At 40.9% G+C, this 17,363-nt stretch overlaps 1 pseudogene; it reads left to right on the top strand.

The window, feature by feature from the left end:
• Positions 1 to 17,363, top strand: part of LOC119863514 — a 224,216-nt pseudogene that overhangs the window by 60,682 nt on the left and 146,171 nt on the right.

Here is a 17,363-nt window from a genome sequence, read left to right as displayed (position 1 = left end):
GCCACACACTGGCTTCTAGCAGCCATGGTTGCTATTTGCAGGGTGACGCCAACACACTCCAAGTCTCAAATTCCCCCCGCAACACCACCCCCAAACATGTTCTGCACTGTCCAGCCCTCTCTTGGTCACTTCAGATATTTTAGGGCCATTGCCCCTCTAAGGGAATCAATATAAAACAGTCTGTTACCCCCACAGTTCACAACACCAGATTAGTTTTGATTAAAGAATAAAACAAGTTTATTTAAATACCAGAAGATAGATTTTAAGTGAGTACTAGTATAAAGCATTAAAGTCAGAAATGGTTACAAGACAAATAAAGATAAAACACTAGTACTAAAACTTAACAAACTAGACTCGGTTCAAGTGAAGTCCCTTACTCTATGTTTCCAGGAACATTACTGACCAAATTCTGAGGCTAACATCTGCTCCCAAAGTCGAACAGCTGTTTCTTTTGTTTTCTTAGGTGAAAAAGAGCAAGAGATGGATAAGGGGAGAGAACTTGGAGTGTTTTCTCCTCACTTTTGAAGTTGTCACCCTCTGAAATGCATTTTCCTGAGGTTTCAGAGTAGCAGCCGTGTTAGTCTGTTTTTGCAAAAAGAAAAGGAGTACTTGTGGCATCTTAGAGACTAACAAATTTATTTGAGCATAAGCTTTTGTGAGCTACAGCTCACTTCATCGGATGCATTCAGTGGAAAATACAGTGGGGAGATTTATATACACAAAGAACATGAAACAATGGGTGTTACCATACACACTATAAGGAGAATAATCGGGTAAGGTGAGCTATTACCAGCAGGAGAGGGGCAGGGGACCTTTTGTAGTGATAATCAAGGTGGGCCATTTCCAGCAGTTGACAAGAATGTCTGAGGAACAGGGTGGGGTGGGGGGAAAAAACATGGGGAAATAGTTTTACTTTGTGTAATGACCCATCCATTCCCAGTCTCTATTCAAGCATAAGTTAATTATATCCAGTTTTCAAATTAATTCCAAGTTTAGCAGTCTCTCGCTGGAGTCTATTTTTGAAGTTTTTTTGTTGAAGAATTGCAACTTTTAAGTCAGTAATCGAGTGACACTTCAAGTGAAGTGTTCTCCAACTGGTTTTTGAATGTTATAATTCTTGACATCTGATTTGTGTCCATTTATTCTTTTACGTAGAGACTGTCCAGTTTGACCAATGTACATGGCAGAGGGGCATTGCTGGCACATGATGGCATATATCACATTGGTAGATGTGCAGGTGAACGAGCCTCTGATAGTGCGGCTGATGTGATTAGGCCCTATAATAGTGTCCCCTGAATAGATATGTGGACAGAGTTGGCAACGTGCTTTGTTGCAAGGATAGGTTCCTGGGTTAGTGGTTCTGTTGTGTGGTGTGTGGTTGCTGAGGGATACCCCTAGATTCCCGTTGTGAGTTTGTAGTCATGCAACCTCATGGTGAAAGTGGTTTCATGCTTGTGTTTGCTAAGATGCATATCTGTTTGTTCCTGCCGCCTTCTTGCCAAAAGAATAGCTGCTTGATTGGTGATTGCCCATCACCTTTGATTACAGCTGGCTTTTCCTTTGTCTTTGAGAAACTGGTTTATCCAGACTTGTTTGATAACCGTATTTCAGACCTAATTTCATCTTATATTTATAACTTTACATGCAGTGTTGCAACACACATTTTATCATGATATTATTGACTGGTAAGTTATTAATTTTCAAATAATACCTCACAAGGCATATTTTGTACAAAGATTATTACAATATTGGGTACCATGTGAATACAGGGATGCATTCAGCCCCAGATATACTCAAACATGTAGGCATATCTGTATATATACTGTACAAGGCATAGGCTTGAATTCGCCATGATAGGATATTTTGCGAGTATATTCTCTAATTTATACATGACTCTTTTGGTATTCTGTATCATTTAATTGTGTAAAACATTTTTGGATTCACTGTCTATAAATTATACACACAGACACTTTAATAGGAGTTGCATGGTTACATTTTTTCATGCTGACTTGAATGTTCACCCCCATACTAAACTTTGTAACCATAATGCCATGCTTCATTGTCCCTTTGGTTAAATATGCCCTGTGGCCACACATTATTTACAACTTTCTCTGATATTTATTAGGATTATTTACCACAGCTGGGCATAATTCACAGCCAGAGGACTCTTCATGGAGTCAACAAGAAGAGAATTATTTGTCACCAGGTGATTTCTACTGTAAGTTAATATTAGAACTGGATTTCTGTTAGTAAGTTAAAATGAAATAAGAACTTTGAGCCAACCTTATACCTGGAGCCAGGAATGCAATTCCATTGACTTGCCCCTTCTTATACCAGGTCTGGCTTTGTCCTACTTAGGTTTTCTGCAAATAAATAAAACGAGAGCACATTTTATCTGTAATGCAAATGTGCAGTCACAAATATTGCTTGACTCAAAGCTATATGTTGATAGCAAAGACAACAGAAAAGATGTATTGAGTTACACAGTTGTGCTGGTTGATGACATTGTCTGCCAGCTTTATAGCTGGTTGAAAGTGAGCCAACACAGACAGCTCCATTTTTATTTGAATTTGAAACCAGTTTTCACAGCTAATAGGATGTGAAAATTGTATTGTATCCTGTTGGTACCTTTGCTTTGGTTTGTAGTGGACTGGTTGTTGGCAGGTTTCAAAGTAATCTGAATGGTAATAGACTTTTAAAACTGTGTTAATGTCTTATTTGAGGATTTAATTCTGGAAAATCCAGTGCACTGATGTGGCAGGAAAGCTGCTAATTCAGCAGGACTACGTAACTAATACTGCAGCTACCAGAGCAGTGCTTAGATTAAAATCCCTGCAGATTGTCTGCAATAGTTGAGATAGTGGTTCTCAACTTTTAGGTTACATCCCTCCAGGTGTTCAGCAGCAGTTGTGTGGGAGGGGTAATCACTCAAGCAAAAACCATCTGGACTATTGAGTAGGAAGTGCTGATATAAAAGAACTAGCAACAAAGTAAGGCAGTGCAGCAAATTGCATGCCCAATCCTGAACAGTGCTGAGCATTGTTAAAACCCATTGAGAGTTAAGAGTGTGTCACACTTTGTGGTTTCCAGACATAACTCACTACCAATATATGAAGTTGAACATGTTAAACCAGAGGAGAGTAAGTAAATCCCTCTTGGCCAAGTTCTGCCCTCAGCTGTGAGAGCAGGGTTTTCAGCAATAGAAGTTATTCATGCTATCAGTGTAAATTCTTGATAGCTGACATTATTTTTATTTATTTAATTGCTCCTTACAATTTTAAAAATGTTTTATTTCTGTAAATATGTAACTAGTTGGATTGAGACTGGCAAGGCAGAGTCTGAAAGAACAAATCTGACCATCCTGTTTGTCACAGATGTTCCTTATTGTTTGGAGAAAGTCTGGCACAACTTAAAAACTATCACGCCAATTCCTGAAAGCAGCATGGTCCAGGTGACAACAACAACAGAATCTTCACTCTGCTGTTTTTCATCAGTTCTGATTTTAAAAAGAACATTTGAGTATTTCACAGTTGGTGTTGTAGAACCTCATTGTGATGAAGCAATGGTTTAATGTACAGCATTTTGTAGCTATTTCTTGCATCAAAAAGAAATTCTTTTCTTGCATTCTTCACCACTCATTGGTGTTGGGCTGGCATTGGAGGGAGTGCAATATGTGCGTTACTGAAGTCTGTTGCTGGTGTGTTTATTCTCCCAATGCTTGAGACGTTCTTTCTGCTTCAGGCACAGTGACTCTGAGAGCTGATACCAGTGCATAGCCTCTTTCACCTCACTTTACCATGGACAGCTCTTAGAGCCACAAACTAGTCCCCACCCTCTCCAATTAAGTGTCAAGGCACAAAGACTGATCACTAACACAGCAGGTGTAGTTAAATATAATGGTAATAAAATATCTTACGGAAAAAGTGTACAGTTCCATGGAACACATGGCACATGCCTTTCTGCCGTCATGCTGTTGAGTGGGGCACTGTCTACAGTCAGGTATGTTCCATGTATGAATCCATAGAAAGTGCTGTTTTTAGCTGACTGCTGTGGTAGATATATTTACAACCTTTCATCCTTTGTTGGGCATCTGCATTATGACTTTCTATTATCTACCCAGGGATTTTAGAATGTGTATCCTTTGTTTTAGGGATGTGCACTACTCCTGATATTTGTCTATGTATGTGAAGGCCTGATTTTCATTCTTCTTGGTATTATTTATTTAGTCTGGATTTGCAAGTTCTGTGATATGATCTTTAACACATTATAAAATCCATTAAAATAATGCCAGAGAGCAATAGAGGAGTATGATGCTGTCACTAATGATAGGCGCTATCCCTGGCATGTGGAAAAGGTCAATTTCCATTGGCTACATCTCAACTGAGCCTGGGATTTAGCAAACAGTTATGCATGCAGGCAGTGTGACATGTGTAGTACACTAACATGCCCTTGCCTAAAAGCCCCTTTCAGTGAAGTCACTGTTCCTTCTTCCTTTCACCAACACCCTGGAGCTCAGTGATCATTTATTTAATGCTGCAATTTTTTCTTGTGTAAATAAATCTTCTTTATCTCCCACTAGCAACCCAATTCCAGTGCAGAGGCTGGCAACTACATGGGCAATCCTCCTGCATGCCATCTAAGAATACCCAGACTAATGTCCAGATAAGTAGTCTTATTACATTGGCAGACAGTCTGAGTACTAAATAATAATAGCTGTTTTACCTAAAATAGTTAGATAACCAGGTTTCATGTTGTTTTAATTACATACCACCACAGGGTGAAACTGCAGCCAATGGTAAGTTAAAGTATGTCCCATCTTCTCCATCTCTTATTGAGTTTCTAGGGCAGTCTCTTGTTAGTCCTATCCATCTGTATTAGCAAATTCTCTCTCTTTGGGCTTTCCACCTGCCTTTGATTGGTCTTTCCTATCACTCAGTGTTAACCAGATCTACTTTTGGACAACAGGGCTGTCTCTCTAATATTAATATAATTCAGATTTGCCCATTTTTGCACTCCTATCCAATGAATGTTGGGGGACATGAATATCTCCCAAATAGCCAATGACACTTAAGCACCAAAACTGAATTATGACTCCCTCAATACCTGTGCTGAGTTTGTATAAGTACATATTCCTATAACATACACATTCAATATAAGTGTCTCTAATTTAAAGCTCTACCTTTTACTGACATTTCCTCTCAGTAATAGTGAAGAAGTGTCGCTCGTCCTGAGCCCAAAGAAGACTGTTATTTCTTAAGAAATAAGATGAAAATGTTGCCCAACCCCTATTTTTGGATTTGGGATTAATGAGATCAATCCTAAATGAAATACTTTAGTGTTTTCAACCCAATTACCAAACATCAATCCACATTATAAACAGCATCACATGGCTCAGTTTGCTGGATTTAGCCAAAAAGTGTAGAGCAGAAGTAGGTAGTTGAAGATAAAAGTCTTTCTATCAGTGTGATGGTAGAGTTCATTCCTTATTTTACAACACCATACCTGACTTACCCTTCTCCATCACTTCACCACCACTACTTAGCTGTGAGCTGCTTTTTCAGCACAGGCTGTCTTTACCACATTACTTAACTAGAATAAACCAAGTAAAGCTTATACAAAGTGTGATTAACACAAGCAGCCATGCAATCATATTACTGTAGCTCATGTGGAATCCTTATCCCTGGAGGCTTTTGAGAATGGGATGGACAAACACCTGTCAGGGACGGTCCTCAGCTCTGTGGGCTCGACTTGATGACTTCTCAAGGTCTCTTCCAGCCCTACATTTCTATGATTTCTGTGTCTTTTCATCCCGTATCCCTCTAATGTTCAACTGTCATCACCTGCCGTGCTTAGGATGTGAATTCTCTGGGAAGAGAGTTTCCTTGTTTTCCATGTAAGTCACATTTTAAAGAGTCAATATCTATCCCAGAAGATTTCATAGAGATAGAAATGAACAAAAAAATATACCAGGTTGTCACCTAGTGTTGCTTCATAGCAAGGGGTGCATGTTACTGTCATTTACGTTCAGTTGTTTTTTCTGTAAAATATCATTGTTTCTCTTCAGCCATCAGTTTCTTAATTAGAAATTTTAATATAATTTGTTCAGTACTATTACAGAATAATAGACATCCCTGACATAAAATATTATTGTGTCAGCCTGTCCAGGTTCTCCAGAGTATTTTGCTAATTTGCTTGTTGCTTAACATGATCCCATTTGCGGAACATAATATGAACATTTCCTTTTTGCATCATGTGAGAGTAGTTAGAAACAACCCTAAATCTATATTTAGGGTCCAACCCTACCCTTACCAGATGGGAGCAGAGGAGGAGAGTGGCCCTGGGCATGTTTCTGGAGCTATCCTGTCAGCGCAGGGCAGGATACTACAGGAGGACCTGTGGAATAGGCCGGTGAATGTTGTTCTTTTGGAAAGAAGCAGTGTGCCCTCCCCATACTGCTGACAGCAGCCATAATGGCTAGCTGGCTAGGAAGCCTAATTGCACCCTAGCTGACAGACCATGTCTCATTAGGTCTGTGGTGCTCTGAGCCGGCATTTACTGCTGAATGCCCTTTTCCTTGCCTAACACATCCCCACATCACCGGGCAGGATTTGACTCTAAGATCACACCACTTAAAGAAATGATGTCCTATGTGTCAAATATCTATCTGTACAAATTCTGGAAAAATGCTTGGGAGACTCAGAATATTTATAACAAATGACAGCATTTCTTTTTCAAATGAAAGTCCATTGTTCTGCTCTAGAATCCATGAGAACTCATTACAGTATGCGAGTGTACCGCATTTTAATGGGAAGGAAAAGAAACCAGTGATTTTTGTGATCTGGTGCTGCAGTTTGTCAGATGATTCTCTGCTTCTGAGAAGCACAGTTCACTTCTGCCATCTCTTGTGAGGGCAGCAATTTGTTCCTCATGTTGAGCAATGACCCTTTTTTGGGAAGGGAAATTCTCAAAGAAAAAAACAGATTATTAAATTCTCATTGAACTAAAAAAATCTGCTGGAGTCGTAAGTGGCTTGCTGGCACAGTTCAGAAGCAAGAAAGCCTGCAGTTGGTCACTTCTACCCTGATCAGTAATGATCATGGCAAACAATAGGAATTGCTATAAAGAGGGCTTCTGGGACATATGGATAATTAGACCAAAACCTCTATAAATTTTTAAAAAAATGATTTCATGGACATTTTTATATGAAAGCGCAGGTGTTACACTCTGTAGTGAGTTTCAGAGCGAGTCAGTGAGATGATTTTTTTTTAAAATACTTTCTGGATCAAATGGCTTAGTTGTGAAAAAGAATGGAGAGAAATAAAAACAAATCTTTATGAATAATATACTAGCGATGGGCGCAAGCTGCAAAATTCAAATCTGGTCCAGGCTTTTGAACACCACAAAGTTATGTTGTGTTTGGATCCAGGTTTTTGATTCAGGCACCCCAGACATGTACAGTAGAGTTACATCCCTTACACCCATTAAATGTTAAGTGTTCATATTTTTCTTTGAACGGAAACTATTAATCCTAATTTTATTTTTAATTTTGTAATAAAATACTACAAGTTTATTCATATAGGTCCTGATTCAAAGCCAGTGGAAGTCCTCTATTGACTTCAATGAGCTGTGGCATAGGTCCTAATCATTAGCATTTCCGTATTATATTTTTGAAACAGCTATTGGGGGAAGAGTGGTCTGCTGGTTAGTGCAAGGACTACATGTTAGGATTCCTGAGTTATATTCCCAATGCTTTGCCTCTGAGGTGCTTCTATTTATCTATCTATAAAGTAGTTATAATTACCTCATGGTGATGTTGTGAGATTTAATGTTTGTAAAGATTTCTTTGATGTCTCAATAAAAGGTGCGAGAGAACTGGAAATTATTATTATTATTAATTTTAAATTAATAAAAATTAAAAAAAATCTGTGGACTTCAACAAAGCCTCTGACCTGTTTTCTTTATTGTAGACTTTGTGCTTTTTACTGGATTGTCTTCTGACACTGAGAATACTCCCCAGACTCTCCTCATGAACTGTATGAAATACATTTTGCATTTGCAAGCATCCAGGCTTTCAGTGGAGCTCTCTTCCAGGATCAGGTGAGTGACTGAACCCAAAGAAGGATAAAATATTTCCATAATTGCTCCATTTTTGAAATTCTTACAAGTTCTTCATGTCATATGTGCATTTCATTACTCAGGACTGCAAGGTACAAAGACATGGTTTCAACTTGGTTACAAGGGACATATTATTTAAAAAATAAGTGCTGTAGACTGAATCTCTTGTGTACATTTTAACAATGAAATAAATGGTGTCTGATTGCTATGTTTAAGTTTCATTTAGCCAGCATTACATTAAATATTAAACCTACGTTATACATTGAAAAGTAACTTTAATCTGATAATAGCTTCCTTTCCCCCCTCTGCGTGTCCTTTCCCATGGGCTCACCATCCTACCTAGACCCTTCAATTCTCCCCACAGCTCAGTGTCCTCTTTGCTGAGTGCCAGTAGTGATCGTATGTTTTGTGGTGCTAGACCTGACCACTGGGAACTGGCCTGAACTGACCAACTCATTTCTCATGCCATAAACCAATCAATAGCTGCCAGGTGTTAACATCTTTTTGTTATGGCTAACTACCATTTTGGAGATATTTATTCAGATTCCACAGCAGGACTTTCAAATAACCAAAGGAGATATTACACCCATTTTGTTCAATGAGTCTAGATAGAGCAAGATTTTGAGAGTTTAATAAGTGATATAAAATTTCATGGTTTATGTAACTTGGTATCAAGTCTTAATGCTTTGATTTAAGGAACTCTCTTGTAATAAGGGACACAATAGTGAGTGGAGCTAAATTTGAACCCACAACCAAGGAATGGAAGGGTTCACATGCAGGCACCAACCTGCTAAGCCATCCAGTCTCCCTTTGTTCATTTGCTATAATTCTCATGTAATTTTGTACTTTGGGGTTTTTGTTTAAAATGATGAATGAGAAAATATTATGGAAAAAGCTATATTCTTGCAGAATTTCTACTATAGCTGAAAGCAGGATGCACAGGAGACTTCAAAATTTAAAAAAAAAGTCTGATCTCATGAGTGTTAGCCAATTTTCAGAGGATAGTGGTTCAGATGAGTTTTGGGGAAGTATTGGGAAAGCACTGGATGTGGAGATGAGCCCATGAACCTTTTGAGATACCTCTCTCTCTTGCTGTTGTAGAGTAGAAATATATAAAGACTAGCCATGTGTCTTGATATTTTTTGTCTTCCTTTGTTCTTGTTTTTTTCCCCAGCTAATTGATCACCACATGAATTTTAGCGGGTGGTGGATCAAAGAAATGAGAACAATAAAATTTCCTTCCCAAGGGACAATTTTTAATTACTTCATTGACCCTGATACAAAGAAATTTATTCCGTGGGCTGAAAAAAATTCCAGACATTGAAATGGAACCAGATGTCCCTCTCCAGTTATGATCTACTGTAATTAAATAATAAGAGAAACTGCATATATTTGAATAGTAGTTGTATGATTCTGGGTAGCTTGAAAGGCAGAAAGTTGAAGTTCAAGTGACATTAATCACCCAAGTAGCTCTGTAATCACTAGAAATACAGTGCACATAGAGATGTATGGCTATTATGAAACAGCATTTACAAGTGTACAGTATGTTTAATGAGTTGTGAATGACACCACAGCCAGCCTGAATCTAACTTTCTAAAATCGTATTAATACTTTATAGTCATGTGCCATTTTTGTGTAGAAGGATCCTATTGAACTTTTGCTCAGTTAGTACTGAAATGCAGCCATCTCTGGGATGGAAAGCAGCAGCCATTCTGCATGATTAAAGATAATTTCTCCATTTGATTTTAGAGGAGTGGGAAATATGTAGTAGGCAATGTATAGTTGTTCAAGCTCGAATTTAGACACTGAACACAAATAGAACTAATTTCCCATATGAAAAATGGCACCTTTTCAACACGTTGTACTATAGCATTGTGCTGGAGCATTGGTTTAGCATCTTGGAGGGAAAAACGTAATCCTCATCATCCCTTTCTGCAGCTCCTAGGTTTTTCTGAGTGTCCTCCATCTAAGCACTTAATTATCCTGACCCTCCTTAGTTTGATAGCTGGCAACCTCAGAGCTCTAAATAATATGGCCTGGCATCAGAAAGGTAACACTAACACGTGGAACAAGTCGTATGTGGTGCATAGGCAACGCAATTTAAGCTTTGAAATATAATTTCTTAGCTTTTACTAGTTTTTTTTCCAGTTTCATGAACTAGGTTGTCCCTGGCCCTTATATCGATGTGCAAGAGGGGAGTGGGAGGGAAAGAGTGCAGGGAGCCTTCCTAAGCACCCTTTTGTGTAAGAGCCAGGCACAATCACAATCTATGTGTTTGGAAGATTACAGGGACTGCTCTCTCCTGGCTCCTCCCCCTCCATTGGTTCACCTTGCCTGCAAAAGGGGCAGGGAGAAGTAAATGTATGGGACGCATACTGGGATGGCTGTCAGACATTGTCCCAACTGCAATTTCCTCTCTCCAGCCCCATTCTCTTCTTCAAGGACACAGCCCACAACTGATGGCGTGTGGGATGTGTTAGGTTGTCTATAGGGTTACCATCCCTCCAGGATTGGCCTGGAGGCCCCAGGAATTAAAGATTAATCTTGAATTCAAGACTGTCATGTGATAAAAATCTCCAGGAATACCGCCAACCAAAATTGGCAACCCTAGCTGTTTACCCCACACAGGTGAACAAAGGAGTCTGAGAGCTCAATTAGCCCACTTCGCTGCATCTGGAGGGTTCATCAAGCTCAATTTGTGGTTTGATCTCATTGAGCAGGAGCTGGATCAACTTAATAAAAGAAGGTAGTGAAAGCTACAGAAGGTCCCAAAATAGAGAGACCCAGGAAAGAGGAGGTTGACAGTTTCTTTCTCTGGGAAGGGTCTGAGGAAGACAGACTGAAGACGGCACAGAGAGGCAGTCCTGAGGGGTCAGCATTCCTGGAGAGAAAGGAGGAGCTGGGAGGACATAAGGAGAAACCAAAAGAGAGGCTGTGTTAAGCACAAGATTCAAGGAAGCAGCACAAGGGGCTCAGGGGTAGAAAGTAGCCCAGGGAAATAGCAACGTGTTTGAAGGAGCTGCCCTAGCTGCTCAATACAGGGTCCCTGGACCAGAACCTGGAGCAGAGAGTGGGGCAGTGTTCCTCATCCAGAAACAAGGAAAGGTTCAAGCCTGATGTAAGGACTATTTAGGCTAAAGACTGAGCCTAAACTTTGGGCCAAGGGATTGCTCCAAAGGTGGCAGAAAACCTCTTTTGTATGAAGACTTTTTTGACTTAGAAGGCATGGAATTAAAACATGACCTGGCCAGAGGGCCAAGTCACTTAGAAGACGGACCATTAGTGAAGGGTGCTAGACAAAGACAGCCTGCTAGACCAGTGATTCTCAAATTTTGGACTGGTGACCCCTTTCACATAGCAAGCCTCTGAGTGTGACTCCTCCATATCAATTAAAAACACTTTAAAATATATTTAATGCCATTATAAATGCTGGAGGCAAAGCCGGGTTTGGGGTGGAGGCTGACAGATCACGACCCCCGCATATAAGAACCTTGTGACCCCCGAAGGGTCTCAACCCCCAGTTTTAGATCCCTTGTGCTAGACTGTGTAGAATTTAACACCTGATTAAAAGATTAGAAACCTTTAATCCAAATAGTCTCCCCTTAAAGGGGTGCACAAGCAATGAGTCTGCTCTTCCTCAGGAACCCTTTAGGTATTTCTATACCGCATTTTGGACTGAGCTGGATCGAACCTCCCAGCCTGGGTCAACCTACTTGGGGTAGTGGGACTCATGCTAGCTCTTTAAAAATAGCTCTATAGTTCAGGCTTTGAAGTTCTGGCTCAGATGGGAGTTTTGGCTCTGAACTGTGCCCCACTTCCCTCCCCTCCCCCGACTTCAGAGCTCAAGCCACGACTTCAAAGCACTATCTATACAGCTATTTTAGAGAGCTAGTATGAGCCCTGCTAGTACAATTCTGTCAACCCCTGTTGGGAGGCTCACTGCAAAATGCTGTGCAGACCCAGGGTCCCAGAGCAACCTGAATCTGAATGTCTATACTGCAGTTAAACAGCCCCATGAGCCCTGTGAGTCTGAATCAGCTGGCATGGGATGGCTGTAGGTTTTTAATTGCAGTGTAGACATACCCATTAACTCCCCATCACAGGGCCTGATCTTACAAACGCCTAACTTAATAATCTTTCCTCATATCATAAGTCCCTTTGGTTACTTTTACGAAAGATTATTGATGTGATTAAGTGTTGGCAGGATAGGACCTTATATGCCACTTCTCAACAGGTGTTCAGAGATGGGGGTAGAGCCTTTGATGTTCTCACCAATCCTGGGCTGAAACTTTTGCCAGGAATTGGCTCCTTTCCATGCTGCCTTTTGCAGCATGGCAACATCAGCATGCTCTACCTGCTTCTCTGCTCTAACCACACATACCTCTGAGAGGAGTGGGGAGGGGATCATGCTGCAGTCACCAGTAGGAGAAAGGAACTGGCTGCTGGCAGAGATCCCAGCCTGAGACCACTCAAGACATCAAAGCTCTTCCCCCGTCCTAACATACCTAATGAAAAATAACCAGCTGCCTTGCCTGATGTCTGTACTTGTTCTCACAGCTCTGTGCTCTGCTCCCTCAGTTCTTTGCCACAGTCGCTCACTAAATTAGCTAGTGAGTTGCAGTGGCCCCTATGTCCAGTCAACAAGTTACAGGAAGTGTGGCTGAGAAGATTGCTATGAGCTGGGCCACTGCCTGTCCGCTCTCTACTCCGCTTCTACGCCTCATCTCATCAACAGAGCAACCTCAATCCCTGACGCAGGAAAGAGAAAACAATCTAAAATTGAAGAATTTAACACCTGATTAAAAGATTAGAAGCCTTTAATCCAAATAGGCTCCCCAAATTCAGAGCGTGTTGGGTGGCGAGAGATGGCTCTGTTTATAAATCATACCTGCCTATATCAGCATTAATGTACCCTGGTAATTTTGGTCTCTTTTGCTGCTGCTTAGTAGTATTACAATAGTATTACAATAACTTGCAGGTTTGGGCAAATTCTTCCTTTTTTTTCCCCCTAAAGGTCACTTTCTTCCCCACTCTCATGTTGCCTGTGTGTATCTCTTTACGTAGTGTTTCCTCAGAGGAGAATTCACATGAATGATGCATGAGAAGGCTGACTTAAGCACCTCATTCCTGTAAACTGTATAAAACAGAGGTAATCAATTATTTTTTGTCAAGGTCAAAATTTCTTGGTCAAGATATTGTCAAGGTCTAGACTCCAGAGAAAGTAATACAAAAACAACAATAATACTGATAATAATAAGTAAATAAAAAGATGTTGCAGTCCATTCAAAAGCGTCTGGCAGTCTGGATTTGGCCCACGGTCCGCCTATTAACTTCCTTTGGTGTAAAGTCTATCTTAGACCCAGTGTGGACATGATGCCAGAATGTAGATCTCTGAGTTACCAGAATGGTCATGTGTAGATGGGTTGAAATAGCACCCGGTGAACATACAGTGGGCCTCAATCTGATCTTGCAGTGGTATGAATCAGAAGGCTCTCAGTTGAAGTTAACAGACTTAAATGTAGATAAAGTTGCTACGAGATAAAGATCAGGCCTTGTATATTTTCCTTTATACATATTTAAATTCTGTATTTAGCATCTTTTTCGAGTCCCCCAGAAGCTCCCATTTCTCCTCACAGTTATCTTTCCTATTACCCTCAGAGTGTGTACACCAAGACTGATGGCCCTCTCTCTGACTCTTGAGGGCTGCACAAAACTCTGTGGATGTAGATTAGGATATCTTTTTTTTCCTCCTCCCTTCCCACCAGAGACTTAAGAAATGGAAATTTACAGTTACTAGAGAGCATGTCTTATTCATATTTTTAACAAATCCAAACTTGATGTAAGCAGGTATTCTCTATATATTGTGCCTCAAAGTAGCGGGAAGGCTTGTGTGCCCCCATGAGAGCTATGCACAACTCCTGGTAGGGTGATACGCCAGATACGTCAACGGATAGGAGCCAGACTAAAGGCAGTCTACCAGCCTTCCTGGTACTGGGTTGGGAGTGGGCTAATGTCCTGCTCCTGTAAAATAAAAATTAAAAAACAAAACAAAACCCAAAGTCATTATGGAAACCTACAGTACTGCTCAGTTCAATTCAAGTCAACTCAAATAGACCTAAAAGAAAGATGTCACGAAGTGGCCAAACCTACAGGGAAGCTACTCCACTGATGAATTTGCTTTCTCATAAATTCATAATCAAAACTGGTATATTGAATGTGCGGACACTATATGAGCTTGGTAAAATGGTCAAAGTGACAAAAGAAATGGACAGATATAAACTAGATATTCTAGGCCTATGTGAAATGAGATGGGTAACATCAGCACAAATAACTGGACACATCCTGCTATATTATGGGGTACTGAATGCCAGTGATGTACACAGAGTTGGTGTGGGTTTGACGGTTTCAAGAAGGGCAGCCAAAAGCCAGAGAGAATGGGCACCAGTTTTGAAACAATTATAACGCTATGATTTACTTCAGAGTTCCAGAAAGTTTCCATCATTCAGTGTCATGCTCCATCAAATCAAACTAGCCAAGAGGATGGGTAGCTACACAACGTAATAGACAAGGTCCTGAAAAGAGAGGTGGTCCTAGTAATTAGAGATAAGAATGCTGAAGTAGGGAGCAAGATACTGGCAGGTAAGTAATCATGGGAAAACCAAGTGTGACAGGGTCAGGCCAGATAGCTACAGGAGAGTGTTAGAAGGCAGATATATTAGTCCCAGATTAAGTAGACCCCTATTCCCTGGGTAAGGTAACAGGGACAGTTCCAGAACAAACAGAAACTTGCTGGAACCAATTAAGGCTGGCAGGCTAATTAGGACACCTGGAGCCAATTAAGAAGAAACTGCTAGAATCAATGAGGACAGGCTAGCTAATCAGGGCACCTGAGTTTAAAAAGGACTTCACTTCAGTTTGTGGCATGCATGTGAGAAGCTGGGGAGCAAGAAGCACTGGGAGCTGAAAGTGAGAAGGCATACTACTGGAGGACTGAGGAGTACAAGCATTCTCAGACACCGGAGGAAGATCCTGTGGAGAGGATAAAGAAGGTGTTGGGAGGAGGCCATGGGGAAGTAGCCCAGGGAGTTGTAGCTGTTGTGCAGCTGTTCCAGGAGGCACTCTAAACAACTGCAGTCCACAGGGCCCTGGGCTGGAACCCGAAGTAGAGGACAGGCCCAGGTTCCCCCCAAACCTCCTAACTCCTGATCAGACACAGGAGGAGTTGACCTGGACTGTGGGTTCCACCAGAGGGGAAGGTCTGGGCTGTTCCCCGACCCATATGGAGGATCAGCGGAGACTGCGGGGATTGTTCTCCTTCCTTTTCCCCATGCTGGCCGGTGATGAGGTTATCTGAGTAAAACAGCAGATTTGAGCCACGTAAGTGGCCAAACAGAGGGCTGCCGTGAATCTCTGAGGTGAGCAAATCTGCCAATAAGCACAGGACCCATCAAGGTAGAGGAGGAACTTTGTCAAAACTGGTGTTAGCGGTGGGATCTGGTGTGCACAGCACGGCGGAAGAAGGAGGGTGTTTAAAAAAAAAAAGTGGGGTTTTTTTCACCACAATGGAGGACGTAGTGCGGGCACAGGAGGCCCAGTGAACCCATTACAATCTCCAGGCAAAAGTCCAACAGTTCCAACCAGGGGATCGGGTGATGGTGTTGATACCCACGGCAGAAAGCAAGCTTCTGGCCCAATGGCAGGGGCCCTATGAGGTGGTTGAACCCGTGGGGGAAGTAACCTACAAGGTGTGGCAGCCAGGATGCCGGAACAAGAATAGATTTATCACATTAACCTCTTGAAATCTTGGCACCAGCGAGAGGCATGTGTGGTGGCCCAAGAGGCCCCGATCCAGGGAAATAACCTACATGAGCAGATCAGGTTATCCCCTGATCTGACACCGAACCAGAAGAAGGAGGTAACTGAGATGATCAACCGCGTACCAGGACGTGTTTTCAATCAAACAAGGTCGGACCACCGAAGCATATCACCACATTATCACAGACCCTGGTATCCTACTCCTAGTACGAGCTCTTCATCAGCCACATTACGAGGTTAAAAACAATGAGGATCTTATCAGATCTGACAAGAAGTTGGCCAAAAAAATTCGAAATTATCAAGAAGACTATTTGAAATATGGATTGACATCCACTATCGTTAATGATGCACCTCGCCCCAAGTGTATATTGTGCCTTGGGATATTAGCTAATGATAGTATGAAGCCATCACGATTAGCAAGACATTTAAAAACTAAGCATCCAAAACATGAAGACAAACCTCTACAATATTTTCAGCAATGTTTAAAGTCATGTGATACTCAGTCCAGTACTTTACAAAATTTCACTAAATTTAATGATAAATGTTTAGAAGCCTCTTATGAGGTTTCTTACTTAATAGCGAAAGACAAAAAGCCGCATACCATTGGGGAAACACTTATTCTTCCTGCCACAGAAAAAATGGATGAAATAATACACGGAAAGCAATATGGCGACAAACTAAAATCCATTCCTTTGTCAGCAAATACTGTTGGAAGACGCATAGAAAACATTGCTGAAGATTTGAAGGAACAAGTATTAGAACAAATTACGCAGTGCGGGAGGTTTGCTATACAGTTGGATGAAAGTACAGATATTTCCAACATATCTCAGCTTATGGTAATTGCTAGATTCCGTTTCAATAATGAAATACACGAAGAACTACTTTTTTGTGAGCCACTAAAGGAAAGATATACAAGAGAAGATATATTCTCAACAGTAAATGATTTAATAAAACTTCTTTAATAAAAACAATGTTTTATGAAAAAACTGTGCAAGTGTAACCACTGATAGAGCAGCTGCTTTGACTGGAATAAAGAAAGGATTCTGGGGTAAGGTTATAGAGAGAGCACCACACGTGAAATTCATTCACTACATCATTCATAGGCAAGCTATTGCAGCAAAGAAGTTGGAGCCAAAAGTGCACAAAGTGCTACAGGATATCATCGATCTGGTTAATTTTATAAAAACAAGATCTTTAAATAGTAGAAGCTTTACGTACTTTGTAATTTGATGGGGAGTGACCATGATAATCTTTTGTACCACACATACGTTTGCTGGTTATCTCCTGGCGAAGTGCTTAAAAGAGTTGTCGAACTTAAAGATGAGTTGCGCATTTTTCTTTTATAAAAAGACAAAGTGTTCCAACTTTGCTAACCTTTTCTGTGATGACAGGTGGCTGTCAGTGGTATGCTACCTAGCAGATATTTTCGAAAA

The sequence above is a fragment of the Dermochelys coriacea genome, chromosome 11, assembly GCF_009764565.3.
Source record: "Dermochelys coriacea isolate rDerCor1 chromosome 11, rDerCor1.pri.v4, whole genome shotgun sequence".
Classification (NCBI taxonomy): Eukaryota; Metazoa; Chordata; order Testudines; family Dermochelyidae; genus Dermochelys; species Dermochelys coriacea.
Note: the sequence above shows the minus strand (reverse complement) of the source record. Positions and strands in the feature narration are given on the sequence as shown.